Here is a 14,693-nt window from a genome sequence, read left to right on the forward strand (position 1 = left end):
CTGTCCTTTCATGTTTTCTTCATTTGCTGAAACCGAAAAGTCACATGGAGTGAGGTCAGGTGAGTAAGATGTCAGGGGTAAGAGAGGGTTGCTGTTTTTTGCCAACAAGTGGCACATTAAAAAGGCTGTGTGAGCAGGTGCATTGTCATGGTGGCAAAACCAGTCCCCTGTCAGCCACAAACCAGTTTTCTTTGTCAAACACTTAAACAATCTTTTCAGAACCTTTAAATAGAAAGCTTGGTTAACATTGAAAACACTACAAAGCATGCTATCAAAGCATGAAGCTATGAAATTAGAAATTAACAGAGTAAGATCTAGGGGGGAATTCAAATATTGGAAAATGAATAAACCCCATTGAAAACCTACTGGGTAATAAATAAATAAATGAAATTTAAGATTTCCTTGAGATAAATGAGAATGAAATCATAACATACCAAAACCTTTGAAATATAACAAACATATTGATCAGAAATAATTTTATAACAAGTGATTGTATCAAAAAGGAAGACAAACTATAACATATCAACATGCCAGCACCATAACTCATCTTCAACAATTAAGGAAAACAACAGTAAAATAATCCTATAGTCACAAGTAGAAAAGAAATAACAAAAGAGAAAAAAATAAATGATACAAAATTAATAGAAATAATAAATAAATTAGAAAGTTAATTCTTTGAAAGGATTAATGGAAATGATAAATCATTGGCAAATCTAGCAACAACAACAACAAAAAGGGACATGATGAAAAAACACTAATAAGAAATTAAATGTGCTTGACACACTGGATGTATGTATGGATTATGATGAGTTGTATGAGCCCCCAATAAAATAATTGTTTTAAAAAAGAAATTAAATGGGTGATATCATAGCAGAAACTAGTGAAATAAAAGGAATCATAACAGAATAATATGAAGAACTGTATTCCAACAAATTAAAAAAACTAGAATGGTGAAATTTATAGAAACACACTAAGTAGATTGACCTAGAAAATGTGCATTTGTCCATAACAAAGGAAGAAATTGAACAGGTCATTAAAAATCTCCCAACAACAATAACAAAATGCCTTACCTGGCTTCACTGACAAATTCTTGGAGACTTCATGAGAAATTCTACCAAAAATTCAGCAAAGAGCTGGGACCAGTCCTACTGAAACTATACCAGAATGTAGAACAGTGTGGAATACTCTCAAACTCACTTTATAAAGGAAGCATAATCCCAATATCAAAAGTTTGCAAAATCCTCATTAAAATAATATAGATCAATATCATTAATAGAAAAAAATTCATAAAAAAATTATAGCCAAAAGAATCAAAATGAAATTTAAAAATACACCATAACCAAGTGGAATGTATACCACACATGCAAGGATGATTCAATATTAGAAAAGTAATCAATACTATTCATTATGTAAATGTAACAAAATAAACAGTATCATATCAATTGAAAAAGATAAATGATGTATAAAATGCAACACTCATTCCTGATAAAAAAAAACTTAACAAAATCATAATAAAGGACAATTCATCAACATAATCATGAAATTATATACAAAACCAATGCTCAAAATTAGCCTCTCTGAGAAACTACGTGAAAGTATTCGCCTTGCTAAGAGGAACCAGAAAATTATGCTCTTTATCACCTGTCTTACTCAATATTGTGCCAGAACGTTTACTCAGAGCAATAAGACAACAAAGTGAAATAAATGGCATCCAAATTGACAAAGAAGTAAAACAATTTCTATTTGAAGATCATATGATCCTATACATAGAAATGCCAAGGACTCAGTAATAAAATTAGAACCGATTCAAAGATTCAGCAAAGTGACAAGATACAAGTTCAACTTAAAATATCAGTTGGATTTCTTCATGGTAACAATGTGAATTATTAGAAAAATTATTAAAAGAAATCATGAAAACAATACCATTTACAGTAGCGAGGTAATTTATTGTGCCAACCTGGCCAATAAACACAAGTGGGGTTAACTGAAGGGAGGAATGATAAATGGCTTGGTGAGCCTCGCCTTACTAGTTCTTGGGTCTCTTGCTCTCTGATGGCTGGGCCAAGGTGGAGCTGCCTTAGCCAGTTTCCTGCTTCAACTGGCAAGGCTCAATTCCTACAAGACATCCCTGAGGAGAAGTCGCATGGACCTACCCCAATGCAGCCCTGGGTGCTGGAGCAGCTCTGTGGGACCCCTGCCAGCACTGAGGGGTTACACGTTCACTGACTTGGCACTGAGGGAATACATGTTCACTGACTAGGCTTTCCTCCTGCAGTCAGAGTCATAGTGTTTGTTTTGTGAGTGGGAGTGACTGACAGAATGAGTGAGATTCAGTCAAAAAATTTTTAAAGGAAAATAATCTGGAGATAGTTTGAGGATAATGTGGGGCAACATGAAAAGAATCAATATACACTTTGTTGGAATATCAAAACAGAAATAAACAAACAATTCCACATATAAAATACTAAGGGGCTAAATGAAAGAAAATATCCCTAATATCACAAAGGAAGAGATGATAATCATCCAGAAAGCAGAGAGAACACCAAATAGATTATAACACCCAATCAAAACATCAAGACATTTCATACAATTTCAAGGAAAAGGAAAGAATCTTGAGAGCAGGTAGAGAGATATTAAAAAAAATACTGTCACCTATAAAGCTAAACACATAAGAAAAAAGTCACACTTCTCAGCAGAAACCATTCAGGAAAGAAGAAAATGGAGCAACATATTAAAAAAATTGAAAAAAAATGTCAACCAGGAATTCTATATCAAGCAATGCTATCCAGCAAACATGAAGGAAAAATAAGTTTTCTCGAACAAGGAAATATTTAGAGAATTCATTAAAAAAACAGTATTACAAAAAAATAACTACATCTTTAAGCAGAAAACCAACAACTGAAGCACCCATAGAGTTCCCATTGGTGATAATTCTAGCCAAGGCCCAGCTCCCTTCCCAGGTGGCTCTGCAGATAAATAGCCCTTGTTCGTGGAAACAGAGGGGCTTCAGAAGGTTCCAGGAGGTTAGTAAAACTGCTCCAAATTTGTTTTGAGAAAGGAAACATAGAACCCTATTCTTTTACAGAAACCCAGTATTTCTATGTTTCTTTTCAGCTTTCCTGCCACAGGTTAGGTCACCATCCAATCAGAAGCCCTCTTCCCTAAAGCATCCACTCTCGTAGCCCATTTACACTCCAGGGGCATGCAGGGGAGCAGATCATTCTGAGTTGTGTAGGAATCCACTGTGATAAGCATAATATTGGAAAGATTGCGCTCTCCCCACATTATACACAGGGTTGATAAGGGACTCTAGTAGATTCATTATACCTCTCCTTTACCCAACCACCATAAACTCTGGAACCTGTTCCCTCCACTTCAGCAACATACAATCTCCTTTAACTTACCAAGTAAAATGACAAGTCCCATAACCATCTTCTCCAACTCATTAAAAATTACTATACCTAAAGGAAGCCTTCCTTTGATTCATACCATCTCTTAAAAGACACTACAGAGCACCTAAACCCTGATCAGCCTACTCATCCAACTAACACTCCCTCCTCATCTACACACCAGCAGCTACAGTAAAGCATCTAGAGAAGCCAAAGTCAATTACTGAAGATGACTCAAACCCAATGGGTTACATAGTAGAAGCAGCCCTAACTGCAAGTGAAATAATGCTTGAGAATATTGATTAGTCTTTTACAGGAAATTAAGGGATTAATCTTGAAAACTAATGAAACCATAGAGAATTCTCCCATTGAAGGGAAGTCCAGGAGTTAAGGAATAGCATAGCAGAAATAGATTAAAAAGTGAATGATGTCAACAATGGAATGGAAGAAGTGGAAGACCTAATCAATGACCTTGAAGATAGCAAGGCAGAAGTCAGCAAATGACAGAACCAATCAAACACAAAAGCAAATAAATCTGAAAAAAGCCTGGAGAGAATGTGAGATTCCTTGAAGAAAGACACTATTTGAATTATTGTGGTCCCTGAACAGGAAGAAAGAAATAAGTCTACAATTAACATAGTAAGGGAATTTAGGGAAGAAAATTTCTCCCATATCAAAAAGGAACAAAGGAGGAGACAATAACAATTTGGAAAGCAGGTCAAACTCTAATTAGATTACCCCCACCCCCAAAGCAGTCACATATAAAGGTAAACATAAGAATAAGTTCAGGCCCTTCCACCAAGACCTTGCAGGAAAGAAGTAATTGGAACAAACTGTTCTGAAAGTTGAAAGACAACAACTGCAAAACAAGAATCCTTCATCTAGCAAACACTTCATCAAGTGTGTAGGAGATATACATGTTTTCTCTAATAATTTAGAGAACACGTAAAAACAAAGCCAGCATTACCCAAAACACATGGCAGAAAGCCAACGGCACAAACATGGAACGCAGGGTGTAACACCACTCAGAAACCAACATTTAGTAAAGACATAACAGAAAAAGGATTAGTTACTAAAATCTACAGAATTTTACAAGCTTACAACAGGAAAACAAACCAACAACAATAACAAAATACAAATAGCCCCCATGAGAAGGAGAGCAAAGTCCTGAATAGAAGATTCACAGAGGATGACACTCAAACTGCTGCTGGTTATTAGCCATTCAGGAAATGCAAGTCAAAACCACAAGGAAATACCCCCTAAAGCCCATTACTGTAGCACAACTTTTAAAAACTGAAAACAACAAATGTTGTAGAGAGTGTGGTGAGATAGGAACACTTATCCATTGCCAGTGCACTTGTAAATACATACAGCCACTGTAAAAGGCAATGTGGCAAAACCTAAAACAGTATAGCAATTAAACCACCATTTGACCCGGCAATACCATTACTAGGCATATTCCCAAAAGGAAAAAATAGATCACGAACAGATGGTCGCTCCTCTATGTTCACCACAGCACAGTTCACAATAACAAGAAGGTGGAACAGCCTAAATTCTCATCAATAGAAGAGTTGATTAAAAAAAACCATGATACACACTCACAATGGTCTTTTCTGCATCATTCAAAACAGCGTTGACATCAAGAAACATCTCAACGCGTGGAGAGATCTGGAAGACTTTATGCCGAGTGAAGTTAGTCAAGCGCAAAAGAACAAATACTCTGTGAGTCCACTGTGGTAGGGACAGGCAGCAGACCGGGCACAAGCTCACGCTTGCAGGCCATCCAGTATTCTGGCTGGAAATCTGATATCCTGGTAAGGAGCTGACCCAGTGCCAATGAACCATAAATCATCTGCTCTAGGTAAGCATATGAAGCTTCAGGAGGACACCTCATGGCAGCTGGGATCAAATGGTTGGGGGAGTTGAGGGAGATGCTGTCTGCTGAGTGGATCTAGGGTAAAGTCCCCTGGAGAGGGAGGCAGTCATGTTAGAGGGATGAGGCTTAATTATGGAATGGGCAACACAGGAAAGAGGAAATGATTGGCCATGTTTGGGGGAACATCAGTGAATGTCTGTTGGGGTAGGGGAGGGGGTGCTGACTTCCAGGTGGAGGGAAGAAAAACTGAGTTTGCTCTTGGCAACATTAGGTGGGGAGGGTCTTTAGTGGCATGCAGTAGTTGGGGGGACTTGACCTAAGCCATCTGGGGGTATCCTGGGAAACCAGTCCTGGTGCTGTAGAACACTGGGACACTGAATTCTGTATCTTTGGGGGTGCTATGGCAAAGGGTGGTGAAGAAAGCAGATGTTTCCTGACTATCAATCAGAATAGTGCCTGGGGTCTTAAAGGCTTGTATTCAACCAAGCCGCTTTCTCTGTGAGAAGTCAACCAAGTCCACACAGAAGAAGGAAACCAGCTTGTGTGATCCAAAGGTGACAATTACAAAATTTGAGTATTTTGAAGAGGAAAGCATTGGAGCTCAAATTATGAACACACAATTTGAGGAGGTCTATAGGGGACAGTGGGAGCCCCCAACCCATATGCAGAGTATCTAATCAGTCTGAACCATTGGCAGATCTGCTCTAGACACAGACATGAGTCTACAACAGCCTTAATATCAAGCAGAGATCACATTGATCTTCATAATGCTGGATCAAACTTGATACATGGCCAGTTGACCTCCCTATAGATGTAATATGAATTTGTTCTGGGTGCAAGTATCTCTTACATGTCCCATGACAGAAATTTCTTCCTGGCTTTTGAATATGGATAGGGGCTTTTTCTTCTTATGCATTATTTGTATTTTTGTCTTTATACAATTATGATTTAATCCTTACTACCTTAGTGCAATTTTTTTATTGTTTTCTGTTGGATTTCTCAGGTATGAAGCACAGGAAGAGTGGATACATAATGACTGATACAAGGGGAAATATAATAGTTGCTGTTTGGGGGGAGGAAAGGGGATTTGAGGAATAAGTAATGAAGGCAAGAGAGGGGAGGGAGCACTAGAATGGGTTGCGATTGCACACTCATTTTGAAGTCGATTTCACCATTGGGATGGGATGGTCTAAAACTGATGTGGTCATGATTGTACAAACCCCCTTGATAGGATTGAACGATTAAACTATTGGATGGTATATGTTAATTATGTACCAATAAAACTGTTGTGGGGGAAATAAATAATAAAATATTTTGACTTTGTGAAAAATAAAATAAACAAAGAGACAAAGAAAACCAGAAGGAATTAGGATCCGGAAACAAGATCCAACAATATACTGCTTTCAAGAGATCTAACTCAAACTCACAGACAAAAACAGACCGAGAGTCTAAGGATGGAAAAAATTTACCAAGCTAATCGTAATCACTATAAAAAGCAGGAGTGGCAATATTATTCTCTGACAAAATAGATTTCAATGTAAATGACACAATGAGAGACAAGAATGGAAATTACGCAATGATTAAAGGATCATTAAATCAAGAACACAGAGACATGATAGACACATATGCGCCCAATGAAAGATCCTCAAAATACATCCACCAAATCCTCAAAAAGAGGGGCAGATAAATCACCACATCAACAATATTAGTAGGAGACTCTAATACCCTCCTCTCAGGGAGGATACATAAACATAAAAGAAACTCTCTAAAGAAAATGATGAGCTGAACAACACAATCCAACAACTCGACCTCCTAAATGTTTCCAGATTCTCCAACCAACAGCAAAAACTATATATGTTCCTCTCTAACATACATGGCACATATGCTAAAATAGACATAAAGCAAATCTTAAATTCAAACACATAGAGATCATTCAAATCATCTTCTCAGACTTAATTCAGTGCCATGAAACTGGAAATTAATAATAGAAAGAATAAATACATAAAGACACACACGTGGAAACTCAACATTACACTATCCAAAAACGACTGGGCATTAGTCCCAAAAGAGATGAAATTGGGAATTTCCTAGAAATAAATGAGATAAGACAACATGCCAAAACCTATGGAACACAGCGAAAGCAGTTATCAAAGTGCAGTTTAGAGCAATGAATGCACACATTAATATAGAGGAGAAAATTGTTGTCAATAATTTGAACAAATCCAATGATTAGAAGATAATCAAAGCATAAACACTCACGGAAGAGAAGAAAAGAAACTATAAAAATTAGAGCAGAAATAATAAACTTGGAAATAGCAAAACAATGTAAAATATCAACCCAAACTGAAGTTGGTTCTTTGAAAAATTTAAAAAAAGAACAAAACACTAGCAAACTTACAAAGGAAAGAAAGAGCAGATAAAATATCTGCAATTAGAGATGAGATGACATGTAAAAAGAACTATAAATACACCCTATTCCATAATTAACACAGATGGACATTAAAAACTTGAAAAGACTCATACCAAGAGAAGAAATAGAGAAGATCCTCTAGTTCTCTGAACCAAAAAAAGTCCAGGACTGAATTGCTTCACAGGATAATTCTACCAAGAATTCAGAGAAGAGCTTTCACCAATTCTACAGAAACAATTTCAGAATATAGAAAAGGACAGCAAACTCACAAGCTAATTCTACAAAGCTATCCCCAATCAGACAAAGATAGACCCCACAAAGACAGAAAACTATACACTGATATTCCTTATGACGACAGATGCAAAATTCTCAAAAAAATCTGGCCAATCAAATCGTATAACATATTAAAAAATAATACATCACAAACAAGTGGAATTCATTCAAGTGATGCAAGGATGGTTCAACATTAAAAACAACAGCAACAACAAACAATTAATGTAATCCACCCCATAAACAAGATAAAGGATAGAACTACATGATGATAAAAACTGATGCAGAAAAAGATTTTACAATAGCCAACATACATTCCTAATAAAAACATTCAATAAGATAGGAATATAAAGGAAATTCCTCAATACACTCACGGCCATATATGAAAAGCCAACACCCAATATCAATGATGAGAAGCTGAAAAAATTCCCACTGAAAATAGGAACTAGAAAAAGATGTGCCTTATCACCATTCTTATTCAACACTGTTAGAAGTCCTAGCCAGATCATAAGACAAAAACAAGAAATTAAGGGAGTACAATGGGGCAAAGAAGTGAAACTCTCACTATTTGCAGATGATATGATGTCATATTGTCCACAATATAATTGTTGGAAACAATTGAGGATTTTAGTAAAGTAAAGTAACAGGATACAAAATTAACAAGCAGAAATCAATTGGACTCCTATATACTATAGATGAGAGATCTGAAAAGACATCGGGGAAGCAATATCATTCACAATAGCCACACAAAAATTGAAATACACAGGAATAAACATAATCAAAGAAACCAAAGATGTGACAAATAGAACTACAGAACATTAATACAAGAAACCAAAAGAGATCTACACAAATGGATGAATATCCCATGTTCATGGATAAGAAGACTGCATATTGTGAAAATGTCAATACTACTTAAAGCAATCTACAAATTTAATGCAATGCTGATCCAAATTCCAATATAATTCTTTAAAGAAATGGAGAAAGCAACTACCAACTTTATATGGAGAAGGAAGAAGCCCATAATAATCAAAGAACTTCTCAAAAGAACAAAGCAGGTGGTCTTGCACTACCTGACTTCAAAAAGCAGTACATAGCCATAGTTGTCAAAGCAGCCTGGGACTTGTATAATGATAGGTACCTAGACCAATGGAGCGGTACAGAAAACCCAGAAATGAAAGCTCTGCCTACAAACAACACATTTTCAACCAATGCCCAATTAACATTAAATGTGAAGGGGAAGCCCTCTTCAATAAATAAATAGTGCTGGGAAAACTGGATATCCATCTGCAGAAGAATGAAACAGGACTCATAACTCATCCCATGGCCCCAAACCAACTCAAGGTAGATTAGCAACCTAAATGTAAAACCCAAAGCAATAAGGATCATCAATGAGAACATTGGGACTATTCTAAAGGACTTAATGCAGGGCATACATGGACTACCAAGTATAACAGAGGAAGCACATACAGTTGAAGACAAAATAGCTGAATGAGACCTGTTAAAAATAAAACACGGTGTACACAAAAATATTTTATGAAAAGAAGAAATGAGAGTCTGTAGATTAGGAAAAGATATTTAGCAATGACATAATGAACAAAGAATGTGTTATTAAAATCTACAGACTACTGCAAGCCCACAATAAGAAAAAAAGAGGAAAAAACTCCGAAAAGGTGGGCAAAGGACCTGGATAGACATTTTACAATGGATGATACCCAAATGGTTAGCAAGTGCATGAGGAGATGCTCTTGTTCACTAGCTATCTCGGAAATTCATCTAACACCCCGCAACCATAATCCAATTTTTAAAAAAACCCCAAATCAGAGAACAACAAATGCTAGATAGGGTTTCAAACAATTGAAAATCTTATATGCTGTGGTTGCCTGTAACATGTACAGCCACTGTGGGAAGTGATATGGTGATTCCTGGAACGTCTGGCTATAGAAATACTACCCGACTCAACAATACCATTGCTGGGCATATATTCCGAAGAAGTAAGAGACAGTCACCAACAAATATATGTTCTCCCTTGTTCATTGCAGCACATTTCACCATAGCAAGAAGTTGGACACAGCTCAAATCCCATAAGTCGAGGAATAGATGGAAATACTTTGGTATATACACACACGTAATGGAACATTATACTTCCCTAAGAATGAAACAGGTGAAACCATGTCACACCTCATGACATGGAGGGACGTGGAAACCATTGTGCTGAGTGAAGTTAGTCAATCACAAAAGGACACATACTGTATGAGTCAGTTGCTGTAGCGTTGAGCACAAGGATGGAAGCAGGCTCAGGTTTTCAGGCTTTCCAGACTGTTAGTCGGGGCAGCCAGGCAGCTCAGAAGAGCTCATGAACAATGCACCTTCACCTCTATGTGTATCTCTTGAAGGCCATTTTGGCGGAGGGGTTTTCATGTCAGATTTTTGAGAGAGGATGAGGGGAGGATGATCGCTTAGTGGATGCCATGCAAATGTATGATGAGGTCTTTCTGGACTGGCAGACATTCCTATCAAAGTGATGGGAATATCAAGTCAGGAAGGGGGGAAGGGAACAGGCACATCTAGGAAAAGACAAGTGCATGTCTGTTGGCAGGAAAGGGGGCAGAAACAACTTCCTAATGGGGGGAAATGACCAGCAATACCTGTAAGGACCCTAAGAGGAAAGCATGCCAGGTAATACTCTCTTAATAAGCCACATTGGGCTAAGCTTCTTTACAACCCCTGGGGACCCACATCTTGTGCCATAGAACACTGGGACATTGAACCCTTATCTTCAAGGTGAACAACATGCTCTAAAGGCCATCCCAGAGAGATGTGATGTGGAAACCTCAGTAAGTGAGATGTCAACTAAACCCACATGGAAGAAGTACACCAATATTTGTGAATCAAGGATTGTGAATTGTGATCATGCAAATCCAAAGGAGGGAATAGTATCAGAACTTCAATTGTGATATTCTGGGTGGAGAGGCTATGGGTGACAGCAGAAGCCCAAAAGGCATTTGCAAGATCTCCACCGGGAATCTGCCTCTGATTATTTCCCTCCAATCATAATTGAGGGATGGGAATAACCTGGTTATCAGAAGAAGAGTACTAGAGAGATGACTATAGTAGATTAAAATTAAAAATACAAATTTGATAGTCAAAACACTGTCACTTGATCCTTCGGATACAATTTGTGCTTGGTCTGGTTTTTAATATTTTCTGATTGTTGTTTTTTCATATTGGGATTTGTCTCTTTTGTATTTTTTCATTGTTGGTAGGCTTCATGACACTTTGTCAGGTGTTTTTCTGTGTTCTTAGGTGAATCTGTAGAGGCAACAACTACAATAAGGGTTTCTAGCGGTGTATCCTAGGGAAGGTGGGGTGCGGGGATGCTGAGATCCAAGAGCTCAAGTAGAGGGGAAGCGTAAGAGGAGAAGATCCCTAGCAACATGGATGGATATAATTGTCACAAGGATGGTACTTGAACATAACAAAAATCGTGATTTTTATAATATATAAGATCACTATAAGTTAGAACGGGCTTGACAGCACCTACCAACAATGCTTATCAAAACACTCTCCACAATGGCGTAAGAAAAGGAACTTAGCTAAGCATCTAACAGTGTGTGAATGAATGCACGATCCATACTCACAATACATGCGACACTTAAGAAAAATGATGAATCTGTGAAACACTTAATAACATGGATTAACCTAAATGATAGTATTCTCAGTAAAGTAAATAAACAGCAATAGGGGAATTATTGTATTAGACCACTATTATAAAATGTCAAGACAAATTTACCTCTATCTACCTATCTATCTATCTATCTATCTATCTATCTATCTATCTATCTATCTATCTTTCTATCTACATATATATATTTATTTACTTGTTGTTATACAAGGAGGACTGATGGGGTAGTGGTTACTTGTTGGTCTACTCATTTAAAGTCAGCAGTTTTAAACCACTAGCTGCTCTGTGGGAGGAAGAAGAGGATTTACATTCCCAGCAGCAGTTCTCAACCTGTGGGTCACGACCCCTTTTGGGGTCAAATGACGCCTTCACAGTGATCACCTGATTCATAGCAGTAGCAAAATTTCAGTTATGAAGTAGCAATGAAAATAATTTTATGCTTGGGGTGTCACCACAACCTGAGGAACTGTATTAAAGGATCGCGGCATTAAGAAGGTTGAAAACCAGTGATCGAGAGAGTTACAGTCTTGCAAATTTACATGTGAAGTTCTATTCTATCCTAAAGGGTCACTGTGAGTCAGAATTGATTGACTCAATGGCAGTGAATTTGGTTTTAAGGGTCGTGGGTGATGGGCAGAGAAGGCAAAAATTTAACTAGAAAGTAGACACATCTGTGAAGGGAAGGCAATATAGAATAAAAGTGAGATTCGCAAAAACGAATGACGGCAAAGGAGGACACTGGAGGAGAGTAGGGGACTGAAATGCAACAAAGGTAAATACTGTTAGATACACAAGTATAATAATGAGCAGATGCATGCATAAAAATACAAGCCGAACAGTTGTCAGATGGAAAATAAGACAATAACCTAGAAAATATATAGGTTTGGCAGACTATTTCTACATATGCTTTCACCTTTACTCCACAATATCCAGCACAGCATACAAGGGCCAAAGTTATGAAAATTTCCTAGATAGCCACACACCTGGAAGCATTGAGTCTCTGGGCCTAGGGGCTTGGGACCAATGTTCTAATTAGTACTTTGTTAAGTAGTTACTGGAGTCTTTAAAGCTTGAGAGCAGTCATAAGCATGTAACTATTATTTTCCCCACATCTGGTGCAAAAGAGAGTGAAAAATATATATAAGATGTATAGAAACCAGTGAATGTCCTAATGGACCACAGCAACCTCAGACTCCACAATCTTAAGACCAGAAGAATCAGATGGTCCCTGGCTGCCACTGCCTACCGCTCTGAAAAGAATTACATGAGAAGGTCCTTTAGTCACATGCCAAGTCTGAACTAAGCCCCTGGATTCAAATTACAGTCAAACAATCGGCACATCTATAAGGTGAATAATAACATTAGGGAAGTATACACTCCTTAAAATAATCAACCACTTGGGCTTTAAAATGGCAGCATTTTCCCAAGAACAAAATTCAGAAGTTAGGACGTTTAGGACAGAAGTAGGGTGGGGGTGGGGCAGGGCGTGGATCAGAAACTCAGGGTGAAGTGGAAGAGGTGTTGTTACAGTGAGGGAACTGGAATCCATGGCATGAAAAAAAGTGCATGAATGATTGGGTGGGAAATTGATTGTTCTGCAAGCTTAAATTTAATTCACAATGAAAGTGTAAGAAAATAATAGAAAACAGAGCATTGTCTGACTCACTTGCTTTTAGCACTGCATCAGGAGAGAACAATTGCCGGAGGAAGATATGCTGCTTGGTGGAGTTTGGGATGGGTGTGACAGAAGGAAGGCTGGCATAACAGTCAGACATTAGACACGAACATACTGACGACTGGCTTAGGCCTAGAGAACAGTTTGTTCTTCATGCGTAAAGTGGCTCAGTTACAGTGGTCTCCTTGGTAGTTCTTGCCATCTCTCACCCCTCTCTCTGCTCTGTCCCATCCATCTAGTTAGTGATGCCGGTGCTTTTCCCACAGTGTGTCGTTATCCGTGGTCATTCCATGCGTGCCATGCTGTTTGTAGCACTCTGCTCCCTCGTGTCTCATCTCTTCACCATATGGTTTCATAGAAATGATTTTTTAAATGGCCTACTCCTCAACAGTGATAGTCTTTATTTTATGAGGCAGTTTGTTATTTAACTAACACCAAAGTGATTCCGTATAGTCCAAAATGGTCCCTCAACCCTGTAGCTAGACACTAAGAGAAGGAGACAGTGGGAACACTCTGCTCTGCAGGGAGGAACATATTATGACTCACATTGTTTGGAGTTGTTGGCTCTTGGTGATAATAAAAAGCATGCCAACTTTTATTTCATTTTATTATTGTTTTAAAAATCTCTACAGACAACACATGCCCTTATTGGACAGACGTACCCCAGTGGGATGCATCCAGGCATATCCCCTTCTGCCTTGCTGCCTGAGACCTTGACTCTTATCTATTTGCTGATTACCTTCAAGTCCAAATAGGAATTCACAGATTCCCCTGTTAAAAATCCTGGAGTTGTACTTTTCATGGCATCTGACTCCTAGTAAATGTTCAATAAACGTTAGCTATTTTTTATTTAAACTATTGAGTTGAATAGTACATGAATTATATGTCACTAAAACATTTTTTAAAGAAAGAATAGTGTAATTCAAAGAGTTCTTGTTTATGTTGGCAAATCTATTAATAGTTAAAGGTATGCAAAATTAAAACAACATCTTAAAGGTTAGCTGTTTTATCAGTCACTATCTGTGTCCTCTTCAGTTCCACTTCTATTGCCTGGGATCCTATGTTGCTCTTCTCTCACCTTGCAGCATCTGATGATGGTCGACAGATGTCCTCACCGTAGGCTCATCCCCAATGAGCCATAGAGGTGTTCTTTGAATGTCAGTGAGTTGTATAAAACCATACTTAGTAGATGGTAGAGCCATGGTTTGAGCGCTTTTATTTAGCTTCAACGTCTGTCATTCTTCTTCTTCCCCCTGTCTCTGAGAAATTCCAAATAATGCTATTCTGCCCTGTTTAAAGTTATGTGGCCCCCAAACTCTCATTTTGCTCTGACACCCATTATTTGCTTCTCCAGGCTATTGCACCAAATTACCACAAACGTGGTGGCTAAA

This window comes from Tenrec ecaudatus, chromosome 18 (genome assembly GCF_050624435.1).
Source record: "Tenrec ecaudatus isolate mTenEca1 chromosome 18, mTenEca1.hap1, whole genome shotgun sequence".
In the NCBI taxonomy this organism is placed as follows: domain Eukaryota; kingdom Metazoa; phylum Chordata; class Mammalia; order Afrosoricida; family Tenrecidae; genus Tenrec; species Tenrec ecaudatus.